Below are 12,500 nucleotides of genomic sequence, written 5' to 3'. Positions count from 1 at the left end.
TCCGGTTTGCCTCGGGTGCGCACCTTGCGTGCACCTTCGCCAGGGTGGGCGCCTTGGTGCGCACACCTTGGCTGGGCTGCGCACCCGGGCGCGCACACCTTGGCACCCGCGTTTCCTTCATTTTAAATTTTTTTTTTTTACAATCTCTCAAGTGGGAAATTCTATAATCTCAACTTTTTTTGCCTTTTCAGGAAACTTTTGAATGGAGCGCATCATTGGTGCGCTCCGAAGTGTGCTCCAAGGTGCGCACCTCTGGTGTGCTCCAAAGCTCTCTCCAGCTGCGTGCACCTGCCCCGGCCGCGCACCCGGCCCCGCCCAGCTTCGCTCACCTGTCCCGGGCGTCTGGTGCGGAACCTTAGAGTAAGAAACATCACCGTGCACCTTGGCCAACGTGCGCGACTCGACCGAGCGCGCACTGGCCGAGGTGCACACCGATTTCACCTGGGTGCGCGCGCAGCACCTCGGGCGCACCGGGGTGCGCGCACAACGCCCGGGTTGCACCGTGGCCTGTGTGCTCGGGGCGCCTCGGGTGCGCGCTCGGTGTCGCCCCCGCGCGCGCGGTAGTGCGGGCAGCGCACCCCGGCCCGGCCCGGCCCCGACGAGAACGCAAACGGGCAAAAGGTTTATTCAAATAGCATTGCGACGCCCGGCGAAAAACTAAGAAAGGGTGCAACACCGGGACTTCCCGGGAGGTCACCCATCCCAGTACTACTCCGGCCCAAGCGCGCTTAACTGCGGAGTTCTGATGGGATCCGGTGCACTAACGCTGGTATGATCGCACCCGTTATGAGCTTGTCGCAGTGTGTACTTAGCAAACCGCGACCCACGTGCGAATCCACCCCGGCCACCCACCCCCGTCGAGGTGCACACCCTCCCTCGCGAAGTGCGCCCCGTTCGCCAAGTGTGAGCCCTGCCCGGGTGCGCGCACCTTGCTAGGGCGTCGGGTGTGCACCCGGCCCGGCCTACGTGCGTGCACCTGGACGGGGCGTCGTGTGCGTGCAGTGTCCCGTCTGCAACGCGGTGCCCACACACCACCTCGGGCGCAACGACCTGCGCTCACATGTGGGCCGAGTGCACCTTGGTGCATGTTCGGGGCGCCTCGGGTGCACGCTCGATCTTGCCCCGGTGCACCAAGGCGCTCGGTTTGCCCCGGGTGCGCACTTGGTGCAAGGTGGGCACCCAAAATAGGGATCAAGCACCAAAACACAAGTTTCGGGATGCAAAATGGGACCCAAGGACCACAAATGCGTTCCAAGACCCATGATGGGTCCACGAGAACAAAAATGTGTTCCGAGACTTAATAAACAAATATTGGGTTTTAGGAGAAGAAACATGCTCTGATGCCCAAAACGAGAATCGACCCCGAAAAGGCCACAGGCCAAAAGTGGGATGCGAGACAAAAAAAAATGGGACCCGAGGACCAAAATTGGGTTCCCAGGTCGAAGACAGGGCAACCGGACAAGAAACGACCTCTAAGGCTCGAAATGAGTCCCGACGACTAAAACTTGACAAGAAGCACCCATCAGGCACCCAACTCGACACCCATGGGATGCCGACCCACCCGGGCTTCCACCTAGCACACCTTGGCACCCACCCACCCTCGCACCCAACCTCGCACCCAACTTAGCACCTTTGAACCCACATTGGCACTCACCCTGACCCTGGCACCTTGGAACCCACATTGGCACTCACCTTGACCCTGGCACCCACCTTTGCACTCACCTTGGGACCCACCCTGGCTCCCACCTCGGCACCCACCCAGACACCCACCTTGGTTCCTTGGCACCCACCTTGGATCCTTGGCACCCACCCCGACACCCACCTTGGCACGCAACTTGGCTACTTGCCACCCACCTTGGCTCCTTGACGCCCACCCCGACAACCACCCCGTGACCTACCCTGGCTAGGGTTGGTGCACACCCACCCTGGTGCCCACCTTGGCACCCACCCCATGACCCACCTTGGCACGCACCTTAGTACCCACCCTGTTACCCACCCTAGGACCCACCCCGTGACCCACCTTGGCCAGGGTGGGTGCACCCACCCTGGTGCCCACCTTGGCACCCACCCATCCTAGCACCCAGCCTGTGACCGGGCTTGGAACCCAACCTTGCACCCGTCTTGGCCAGTGTGGGTGCGCACCCATCCTGGCACCCACGTTGTGACACACCCTTTAACCCACGCACCCTAGCAGCCACGTTGGCACCCACCTTGGAACACAACCTAGCAACTTGGCACCCACCCCGTGACCCACCTTGGCATCCACCATAGCAGTCGCCCACTTGGCACCCACCTTGGAACCCAAGTTGGCACCCACCTCGGCACCCACCTTGACACTTGTGGACCCACCTTGCCACTCACCCTAGCATCGACCCATCCTAGCACCCACCCTGGCACCTTTGCACCCTAGCACTCACCCATCCTAGCACCTAACCTGTGACCCACCTTGACACTCACCCTCGCACCCACCTTGGAACCCAACCTAGCACCCACCCACCCTGACACCAACCCTAGCACCTACCCACCCTTGCACCCACCCTGTGACCCATCTTGGCACCCACCCATCCTACCACTCAACCTATCACCCACCTTCTCACCCACCTTGGCATCCACCTTAGCACCCACCCACACTGGCACCTTGGCACCCACCTCGGGCAAGGTGGGTGCACACCCACCCTGACACCCAATTTAGAACCAACCGAGCATGTTACCCACCTTGGCACCCACATTGCAGCCCACCCTAGTACCCACCCTATGACCCACATTGGCATCCACACCCTAGCACCCAGGCACCTCGACACCCGCCTTGACACGCACCCTAGCACTAAACCTGTGACCCACCTTGGAACTCACCCTAGAACCCACCCACCCTGTGAACCACCTTGGCATCCACCTTAGCACCCACCCACCTTGGCACCCACTCTAGCACTCACCCATCCTAACACCCAACTTGTTACCCACCTTGGCACCCGCCCTCGCGTCCACCTTGAAACCCACCCTAGCACCCACCCACGCAGGAGCCCACCTTGGCACCCAACCTAACACCCACGCATCCTGGCACCCAACTTGTGACCCACCTTGGAACCCACCCTAGTACCCACCTTTGAACCCACTATATCACCAACCCACCTTGGCACCCACCCTATGACCCTCTTTGGAATCCACCCTAGCACGCACCCACCCTGGCACCCACCATGGAGCGCACCCTAGCACCCACCCACCTCGGCACGCACCTCAACACCCACCTTGGTGTGCGCACTGCGCCAACCTCTCAAAGACCCTATGTGGTGCGCTCCAAAGTGTACACCTTTGGTGCGCTCCAAGGTGCGCACCTTTGGTGCACACCGAGGTGCACACCAAAGTGTGCACCGAGGTGAGCACCAAAGTGCACTCCAAGGTGCACACCAAGGCGTGCACCTTTGGTGCGGTCAATGCAAACGAATTCGGAAGTTGGGGTCGATGTCCTAATCGCTGCTGCAGACTACACGTATGAGAATCGGACAAATAGCTTTATATAGGGGAGGTGTTGCGTTTGATGGGTCGACTCCCCTGGTTGTGTGCACTGCACCAACTTCAAAGACCCTGTCTTGTTTAAGAAGTCAAAAGTTGGGGTGGATGTCCTAATCATTGCTGCAGTCTACGCATGTATGAGAATCAGACAAATAGCTTATATAGGGGAGGTGTTGCATTCGGTGGGTTGACTCCCCTGGTTGTGCGCACTGCGCCAACCTCAAAGACCCCGCATAGCAGAAGAAGTCGGAAGTCGGATTTTGGTGAGCACCAAGGCGTGCACCTTTGGTGCGGTCAACGCAGACGAATTCAGAAGTTGGGGTGGATGTCCTAATCGTTGTTGCAGGCTACACATGTATGAGAATCAGACAAATAGCTTATATAGGGGAGGTGTTGGGTTTGATGGGTCAACTCCCTTGGTTGTGCGCATTACGCCAACCTCAAAGACCTTGTTTTCGTTAAGAAGTCAAAAGTTGGGGTCAATGTCCTAATGGCTCCTGTAGGCTACACATGTATGAGAATCGGACAAATAGCTTATATAGGGGAGGTGTTGGGTTTGATGGGTCGACTCCCCTGGTTGTGCGCATTACGTCAACCTCAAAGACCTTGTTTTCGTTAAGAAGTCAAAAGTTGGGGTCGATGTCCTAATTGCTCCTGTAGACTACACATGTATGAGAATCAGACAAATAGCTTATATAGGGGAGGTGTTGGGTTTGATGGGTTGACTCCCCTAGTTGTTCGCATTACACCAACCTCAAAGACCTTGTTTTCGTTTAGAAGCCGAAAGTTGGGGTCGATGTCCTAATTGCTCCTGCAGGCTACGCATGTATGAGAATCAGACAAATAGCTTATATAGGGGAGGTGTTGGGTTTGATGGGTCGACTCCCCTGGTTGTGCGCATTGCACCAACCTCAAAGACCCTGCATTGCGGATGAAGTCGAAAGTCAGAGTTTGGTGTGCTACAAGGTGTGGTCGAAGGTGCTCACCTAGGTGTGCACCTTTGGAGCGCAGGAAAAGTGCCCTCCAAAAGTGCGCACCTTTGGAGTGCACAAAAGTGCCCTCCAAAAGTGCGCACCTTTGGAGCGCACAAAAGTGCCCTCCAAAAAGTGCCCTCCAAAAGTGCGCACCTTTGGAGCGCACAAAAGTGCCCTCCAAAAAGTGCCCTCCAAAAGTGCGCACCTTTGGAGTGCAGAAAAGTGCCCTCCAAAAAGTGCCCTCCAAAAGTGTGCACCTTTGGAGTGCACAAAAGTGCCCTCCAAAAGTGCGCACCTTTGGAGCGCAGAAAAGTGCCCTCCAAAAAGTGCCCTCCAAAAGTGCGCACCTTTGGAGCGCAGAAAAGTGCCCTCCAAAAAGTGCCCTCCAAAAGTGCGCACCTTTGGAGCGCAGAAAAGTGCCCTCCAAAAAGTGCCCTCCAAAAGTGCGCACCTTTGGAGCGCAGAAAAGTGCCCTCCAAAAAGTGCCCTCCAAAAGTGCGCACCTTTGGAGCGCACAAAAGTGCCCTCCAAAAAGTGCCCTCCAAAAGTGCGCACCTTTGGAGCGCACAAAAGTGCCCTCCAAAAGTGCGCACCTTTGGAGCGCACAAAAGTGCCCTCCAAAAGTGCGCACTTTTGGTGCGCACCAAGGCGCTGGTTCGGTCGTTGCAGGCGAGTTCGGAAGTTGGGGTCGATGTCCTGAGCGGAGGTGCAAACTACACAGGTGTCGGAATCGGACAAATAGCTTATATAGGGGAGGTGTATGCTTCGATGGGTCGACTCCCCAGGTTGAGCGCACCGCGCCAACCTCAAAGACCCTACGGTATGGATGAAGTCGGAAGTTGGGTCCGATGACCGATTCGATTAGTAGGTATGCTCATGAGGTCGGAATTTGGGTCCGATGACCTGCCATGTGCAGGAAGGCGAATGTTGGCACTGTGCGTTGCAAGGTGCACACCAAGGTGCTGGTGCGGTCTTTTTAGTCGAGTTCGGAAGTTGGGGTCGATGTCCTGATCGGAGGTGCAAGCTACACAGGTGTGGGAATCGGACAAATAGCTTATATAGGGGAGGTGTATGCTTCGTTGGGTCGACTCCCCGGGTTGAGCGCACCGCGCCAACCTCAAAGACCCTACGGTATGGATGAAGTCGGAAGTTGGGTCCGATGACCGATTCGATATGTAGGCATACTCGCGAGGTCGGAATTTGGGTCCGATGACCTGCCATGTGCAGGAAGGCGAATGTTGGCACTGTGCGTTGCAAGGTGCGCACCAAGGCGCTGGTTCGGTCGTTGCAGGCGAGTTCGGAAGTTGGGGTCGATGTCCTGATCGGAGGTGCAAACTACACAGGTGTGGGAATCGGACAAATAGCTTATATAGGGGAGGTGTATGCTTCGTTGGGTCGACTCCCCGGGTTGAGCGCACCGCGCCAACCTCAAAGACCCTACGGTATGGATGAAGTCGGAAGTTGTGTCCGATGACCGATTCGATATGTAGGCATACTCGCGAGGTCGGAATTTGGGTCCGATGACCTGCCATGTGCAGGAAGGCGAATGTTGGGACTGTGCGTCGCAAGGTGCGCACCAAGGCGCTGGTGCCGTCGTTGCAGTCGAGTTCGGAAGTTGGGGTCGATGTCCTGGTCAGAGGTGCAAACTACACAGGTGTGGGAATCGGACAAATAGCTTATATAGGGGAGGTGTATGCTTCGATGGGTCGACTCCCCGGGTTGAGCGCACCGCGCCAACCTCAAAGACCCTACAGTATGGATGAAGTCGGAAGTTGGGTCCGATGACCGATTCGATACGTAGGCATATTGGCGAGGTCTGAATTTGTGTCCGATGACCTGCCATGCGCAGGAAGGCGGAATTTGGGTCCGATGACCGAGTTGATGGCGTGCCATGCGCAGAAAGGCGGAATTTGGGTCCGATGACCGAGTTGATGTTGATGGCCCGCCATGCACAGGAAGGCGGAATTTGGGTCCGATGACCGATTTGAAGGCGTGCCATGCGCAGAAAGGCGGAGTTTGGGTCCGATGACCGAGTTGATATTGATGGCCCGCCATGCGCAGGAAGGCGGAATTTGGGTCCGATGACCTGACATACGCATGGAGTCCGACTCGGGGGCCGATGTTCGATTCGATGACTTGCATTGTGGGTAAAGTCGGAAGTTGTGGTCTTTGACCCGATTCGATGACCAGACTTCGGCTGCTTGAGAATCGGACAAATAACTTATATAGGGGAGGTAGTGTTCTCGAGCATCCTCCCCCCGTGCCCGTTTATGTCGATTGATGCTGGTGCTCGACTGGTTGGAGCGCTCGGATGCAAAAATCTTGCACCAGGATTTATCGATTGTGATGGACACGGCAAGTCTCCTGATTGCTATGCAGGAGCTCATCGTGAATCTCTATGCGGCCTTGGTATGGACTCGACCTGCGGAATGGTTCGGCAATGGTAGTCGCTCCAACACGTCCTTGCAATGGCCACAGAGGTGATTCGACTAGAGCTCCAGTCTAGCTTTTGGGTTGCTTGGCGGACTGGTATAGCCGCGATCGAGTTCCGGCCATGAACGTTTTAGATAGCTCTTGGGCTTTCTGGGACGGAAGTCGGAAGTTTGGGCTGTTGTCCGATTTGATGACCATTCTTCGGATGTGTGAGAATCGGACAAATAACTTATATAGGGGACTGTGTTGTCTCACGCAGCCCCCTCCGTGCCCCTCTATCTCGACCGATGTTGGTGCTTGAAAGGGTTGGGATCGCTCGGATTTATAAACGTGCACCACCATTTGTCGAGTGTGAGGGACGCGGCAGGTCTCCTAAATGCTATACGGGCGCTCTCTGAGAATCTCTATCCGGCCTCGACACAGACTAGTCTTGCTGAATGGTTTGGCACTGGTAGTCGATCCAACACGTCGTTGTTGTGGCCGCCTAGGCGATTCGATTCGAGCCCCCGTCTAGCTTTTGGGTTGCTTGGCGGATTTTGCCCTATCCGCAAGTGAGCTCGGTCCCTAAACGTTCGAGAAACCCGATTGCTATGCGCCGACTCTCTTTCTTGCGAGCCTCCATCTAGCTTTTGGGTCTCTACGGAACGGAAGTCGGAATCTGGGACCGTTGTTTGATTCGACGAGGCAGACTACGGTTGTGCGAGAATCGGACAAATAACTTATATAGGGGAGGTGTTGACTGGAGCATTCTCCCCCGTGCCCCTCTAACTCGACCAATGCTGGCGCTCGAACGGTGGTAGCGCTCGGATTTTCGTTGAGCGCCAGCATTGGTCGATTTAGAGGGGCATGCGAGATTCCCGAATGCTATGCGAGGGCTCTAACGGAAATGTCTATTGGTTTCGGTATGGATGCAATTGCGAGTGGTTCGGCAAAGGTAGTCGTTCCGATGCGTCCATGTCGTGGCCAAATCGATAATTCGATTTGAGCCCTCGTATAGCATTTGGGTCTCTCGATGTGATTCCGCATTCCAGTCCCTTTGGGCACTGCTTGAGCCGCATCCCAGGGGGTTCCCTTCCCAATAATCTGCCTCGCAACCCGATTGCTATGCGGTGAGGCTCCTCGGCCGCCTCGGAACTATCTGTGTATCAGACGCATCGCGGGATAAGGGGTTGGCAACGGTAGTCGCCCCAAGCGCGTCCGATGCTTGGACCATTCCGAGGCGGCCCTGAAGCCTCTTCCGTCTAGCCGTTGGGTCCTTCTCGCCGCATCCCTTGCCTCGCACCCCGATTGCTATGCGGTGAGGCTCCTCGGCCGCCTTGGAACTATCTGTGTATCAGACGCATCGCGGGATAAGGGGTTGTCACTGGTAGTCGCCCCAAGCGCGTCCGATGCTTGGACCATTCCGAGGCGGCCCTGAAGCCTCTTCCGTCTAGCCGTTGGGTCCTTCTCGCCGCATCCCTCGACTCGCACCCCGATTGCTATGCGGTGAGGCTCCTCGGCCGCCTTGGAACTATCTGTGTATCGGACGCGTCGCGGGATAAGGGGTTGTCACTGGTAGTCGCCCCAAGCGCGTCCGATGCTTGGACCATTCCGAGGCGGCCCTGAAGCCTCTTCCGTCTAGCCGTTGGGTCCTTCTCGCCGCATCCCTCGCCTCGCACCCCGATTGCTATGCGGTGAGGCTCCTCGGCCGCCTTGGAACTATCTGTGTATCGGACGCGTCGCGGGATAAGGGGTTGTCACTGGTAGTCGCCCCAAGCGCGTGCGATGCATGGACCATTCCCAGGCGGCCCTGAAGCCTCTTCCGTCTAGCCGTTGGGTCCTTCTCGCCGCATCCCTCGCCTCGCACCCCGATTGCTATGCGGTGAGGCTCCTCGGCCGCCTTGGAACTATCTGTGTATCGGACGCGTCGCGGGATAAGGGGTTGTCACTGGTAGTCGCCCCAAGCGCGTCCGATGCTTGGACCATTCCGAGGCGGCCCTGAAGCCTCTTCCGTCTAGCCGTTGGGTCCTTCTCGCCGCATCCCTCGCCTCGCACCCCGATTGCTATGCGGTGAGGCTCCTCGGCCGCCTTGGAACTATCTGTGTATCGGACGCGTCGCGGGATAAGGGGTTGTCACTGGTAGTCGCCCCAAGCGCGTCCGATGCTTGGACCATTCCGAGGCGGCCCTGAAGCCTCTTCCGTCTAGCCGTTGGGTCCTTCTCGCCGCATCCCTCGCCTCGCACCCCGATTGCTATGCGGTGAGGCTCCTCGGCCGCCTTGGAACTATCTGTGTATCGGACGCGTCGCGGGATAAGGGGTTGTCACTGGTAGTCGCCCCAAGCGCGTCCGATGCTTGGACCATTCCGAGGCGGCCCTGAAGCCTCTTCCGTCTAGCCGTTGGGTCCTTCTCGCCGCATCCCTCGCCTCGCACCCCGATTGCTATGCGGTGAGGCTCCTCGGCCGCCTTGGAACTATCTGTGTATCGGACGCATCGCGGGATAAGGGGTTGTCACTGGTAGTCGCCCCAAGCGCGTCCGATGCTTGGACCATTCCGAGGCGGCCCTGAAGCCTCTTCCGTCTAGCCGTTGGGTCCTTCTCGCCGCATCCCTCGCCTCGCACCCCGATTGCTATGCGGTGAGGCTCCTCGGCCGCCTTGGAACTATCTGTGTATCGGACGCGTCGCGGGATAAGGGGTTGTCACTGGTAGTCGCCCCAAGCGCGTCCGATGCTTGGACCATTCCGAGGCGGCCCTGAAGCCTCTTCCGTCTAGCCGTTGGGTCCTTCTCGCCGCATCCCTCGCCTCGCACCCCGATTGCTATGCGGTGAGGCTCCTCGGCCGCCTTGGAACTATCTGTGTATCGGACGCGTCGCGGGATAAGGGGTTGTCACTGGTAGTCGCCCCAAGCGCGTCCGATGCTTGGACCATTCCGAGGCGGACCTGAAGCCTCTTCCGTCTAGCCGTTGGGTCCTTCTCGCCGCATCCCTCGCCTCGCACCCCGATTGCTATGCGGTGAGGCTCCTCGGCCGCCTTGGAACTATCTGTGTATCGGACGCGTCGCGGGATAAGGGGTTGTCACTGGTAGTCGCCCCAAGCGCGTCCGATGCTTGGACCATTCCGAGGCGGCCCTGAAGCCTCTTCCGTCTAGCCGTTGGGTCCTTCTTGCCGCATCCCTCGCCTCGCACCCCGATTGCTATGCGGTGAGGCTCCTCGGCCGCCTTGGAACTATCTGTGTATCGGACGCGTCGCGGGATAAGGGGTTGTCACTGGTAGTCGCCCCAAGCGCGTCCGATGCTTGGACCATTCCGAGGCGGCCCTGAAGCCTCTTCCGTCTAGCCGTTGGGTCCTTCTCGCCGCATCCCTCGCCTCGCACCCCGATTGCTATGCGGTGAGGCTCCTCGGCCGCCTTGGAACTATCTGTGTATCGGACGCATCGCGGGATAAGGGGTTGTCACTGGTAGTCGCCCCAAGCGCGTCCGATGCTTGGACCATTCCGAGGCGGCCCTGAAGCCTCTTCCGTCTAGCCGTTGGGTCCTTCTCGCCGCATCCCTCGCCTCGCACCCCGATTGCTATGCGGTGAGGCTCCTCGGCCGCCTTGGAACTATCTGTGTATCGGACGCGTCGCGGGATAAGGGGTTGTCATTGGTAGTCGCCCGAAGCGCGTCCGATGCTTGGACCATTCCGAGGCGGACCTGAAGCCTCTTCCGTCTAGCCGTTGGGTCCTTCTCGCCGCATCCCTCGCCTCGCACCCCGATTGCTATGCGGTGAGGCTCCTCGGCCGCCTTGGAACTATCTGTGTATCGGACGCGTCGCGGGATAAGGGGTTGTCACTGGTAGTCGCCCCAAGCGCGTCCGATGCTTGGACCATTCCGAGGCGGCCCTGAAGCCTCTTCCGTCTAGCCGTTGGGTCCTTCTCGCCGCATCCCTCGCCTCGCACCCCGATTGCTATGCGGTGAGGCTCCTCGGCCGCCTTGGAACTATCTGTGTATCGGACGCGTCGCGGGATAAGGGGTTGTCACTGGTAGTCGCCCCAAGCGCGTCCGATGCTTGGACCATTCCGAGGCGGACCTGAAGCCTCTTCCCTCTAGCCGTTGGGGCTTTCTCGCCGCATCCCTCGCCTCGCACCCCGATTGCTATTCGGTGAGGCTCCTCGGCCGCCTTGGAACTATCTGTGTATCGGACGCATCGCGGGATAAGGGGTTGGCAGTGGTAGTCGCCCCAAGCGCGTCCGATGCTTGGACCATTCCGAGGCGGCCCTGCAGCCTCTTCCGTCTAGCCGTTGGGGCCATCTCGCTGCATCCCCCACCTCGCACCACGATTGCTATGCGGTGAGGCTCCTTGGCCGCCTCGGAACTATCTGTGTATCGGACGCATCGCGGGATAAGGGGTTGTCACTGGTAGTCGCCCCAAGCGCGTCCGATGCTTGGACTATTCCGAGGCGGCCCTGCAGCCTCTTCCGTCTAGCCGTTGGGGCCATCTCGCCGCATCCCCCAGCTCCTCGGCCGCCTCGGAACTATCTGTGTATCGGACGCATCGCGGGATAAGGGGTTGGCAGTGGTAGTCGCCCCAAGCGCGTTCGATGCTTGGACTATTCCGAGGCGGCCCCGCAGCCTCTTCCGTCTACCCTTTGGGGCCATCTCGCCGCATCCCTCGCCTCGCACCCCGATTGCTATGCGGTGAGGCTCCTCGGCCGCCTGGGAACTATCTTCGTATCGGATGCATCGCGGGATAAGGGGTTGTCACTGGTAGTCGCCCCAAGCGCGTCCGATGCTTGGACTATTCCGAGGCGGCCCTGTGGCCTCTTCCGTCTAGCCGTTGGGGCCATCTCGCCGCATCCCTCACCTCGCACCCCCATTGCTATGCGGTGAGGCTCCTCGGCCGCCTTGGAACTGTCTTCGTATCGGAAGCATCGCGGGATAAGGGGTTGTCACTGGTAGTCGCCCCAAGCGCGTCCGATGCTTGGACTATTCCGAGGCGGCCCTGCAGCCTCTTCCGTCTAGCCGTTGGGGCCATCTCGCCGCATCCCCCACCTCGCACCCGGATTGCTATGCGGTGAGGCTCCTCGGCCGCCTTGGAACTATCTTCGTATCGGACGCATCGCGGGATAAGGGGTTGTCACTGGTAGTCGCCCCAAGCGCGTCCGATGCTTGGACTATTCCGACGCGGCCCTGTGGCCTCTTCCGTCTAGCCGTTGGGGCCATCTCGCCGCATCCCCCACCTCGCACCCCGATTGCTATGCGGTGAGGCTCCTCGGCCGCCTTGGAACCATCTTCGTATCGGACGCATCGCGGGATGAGGGGTTGTCACTGGTAGTCGCCCCAAGCGCGTCCGATGCTTGGACCATTCCGAGGCGGCCCTGAAGCCTCTTCCGTCTAGCCGTTGGGGCCTTCCCGCCCCATCCCTCGCCTCGCACCCCCGATTGCTATGCGGTGAGGCTCCTCGGCCGCCTTGGAACCATCTGTGTATCGGACGCATCGCGGGATAAGGGGTTGGCACTGGTAGTCGCCCCAAGCGCGTCCGATGCTTGGAGCATTCCGAGGTGGCCCTGAAGCCTCTTCCGTCTAGCCGTTGGGGCCTTCCCGCCCCATCCCTCGCCTCACACCCCG

General features: G+C 59.0%; 1 non-coding gene across 1 annotated transcript; it reads right to left on the bottom strand.

Annotated features, from left to right (window-relative positions):
• Window positions 1–664: 664 nt before the first annotated feature.
• LOC131865099 (5S ribosomal RNA) lies at window positions 665–783 on the bottom strand. The gene has a single exon (XR_009363832.1). It is a non-coding gene; the product is annotated as a 5S ribosomal RNA (ribosomal RNA).
• Between the last annotated feature and the right edge of the window lie 11,717 nt (window positions 784–12,500).

The sequence above is a fragment of the Cryptomeria japonica genome, unplaced genomic scaffold (assembly GCF_030272615.1).
Source record: "Cryptomeria japonica unplaced genomic scaffold, Sugi_1.0 HiC_scaffold_101, whole genome shotgun sequence".
In the NCBI taxonomy this organism is placed as follows: Eukaryota; Viridiplantae; Streptophyta; class Pinopsida; order Cupressales; family Cupressaceae; genus Cryptomeria; species Cryptomeria japonica.
This window is presented reverse-complemented; position numbering and strand designations above follow the sequence as displayed.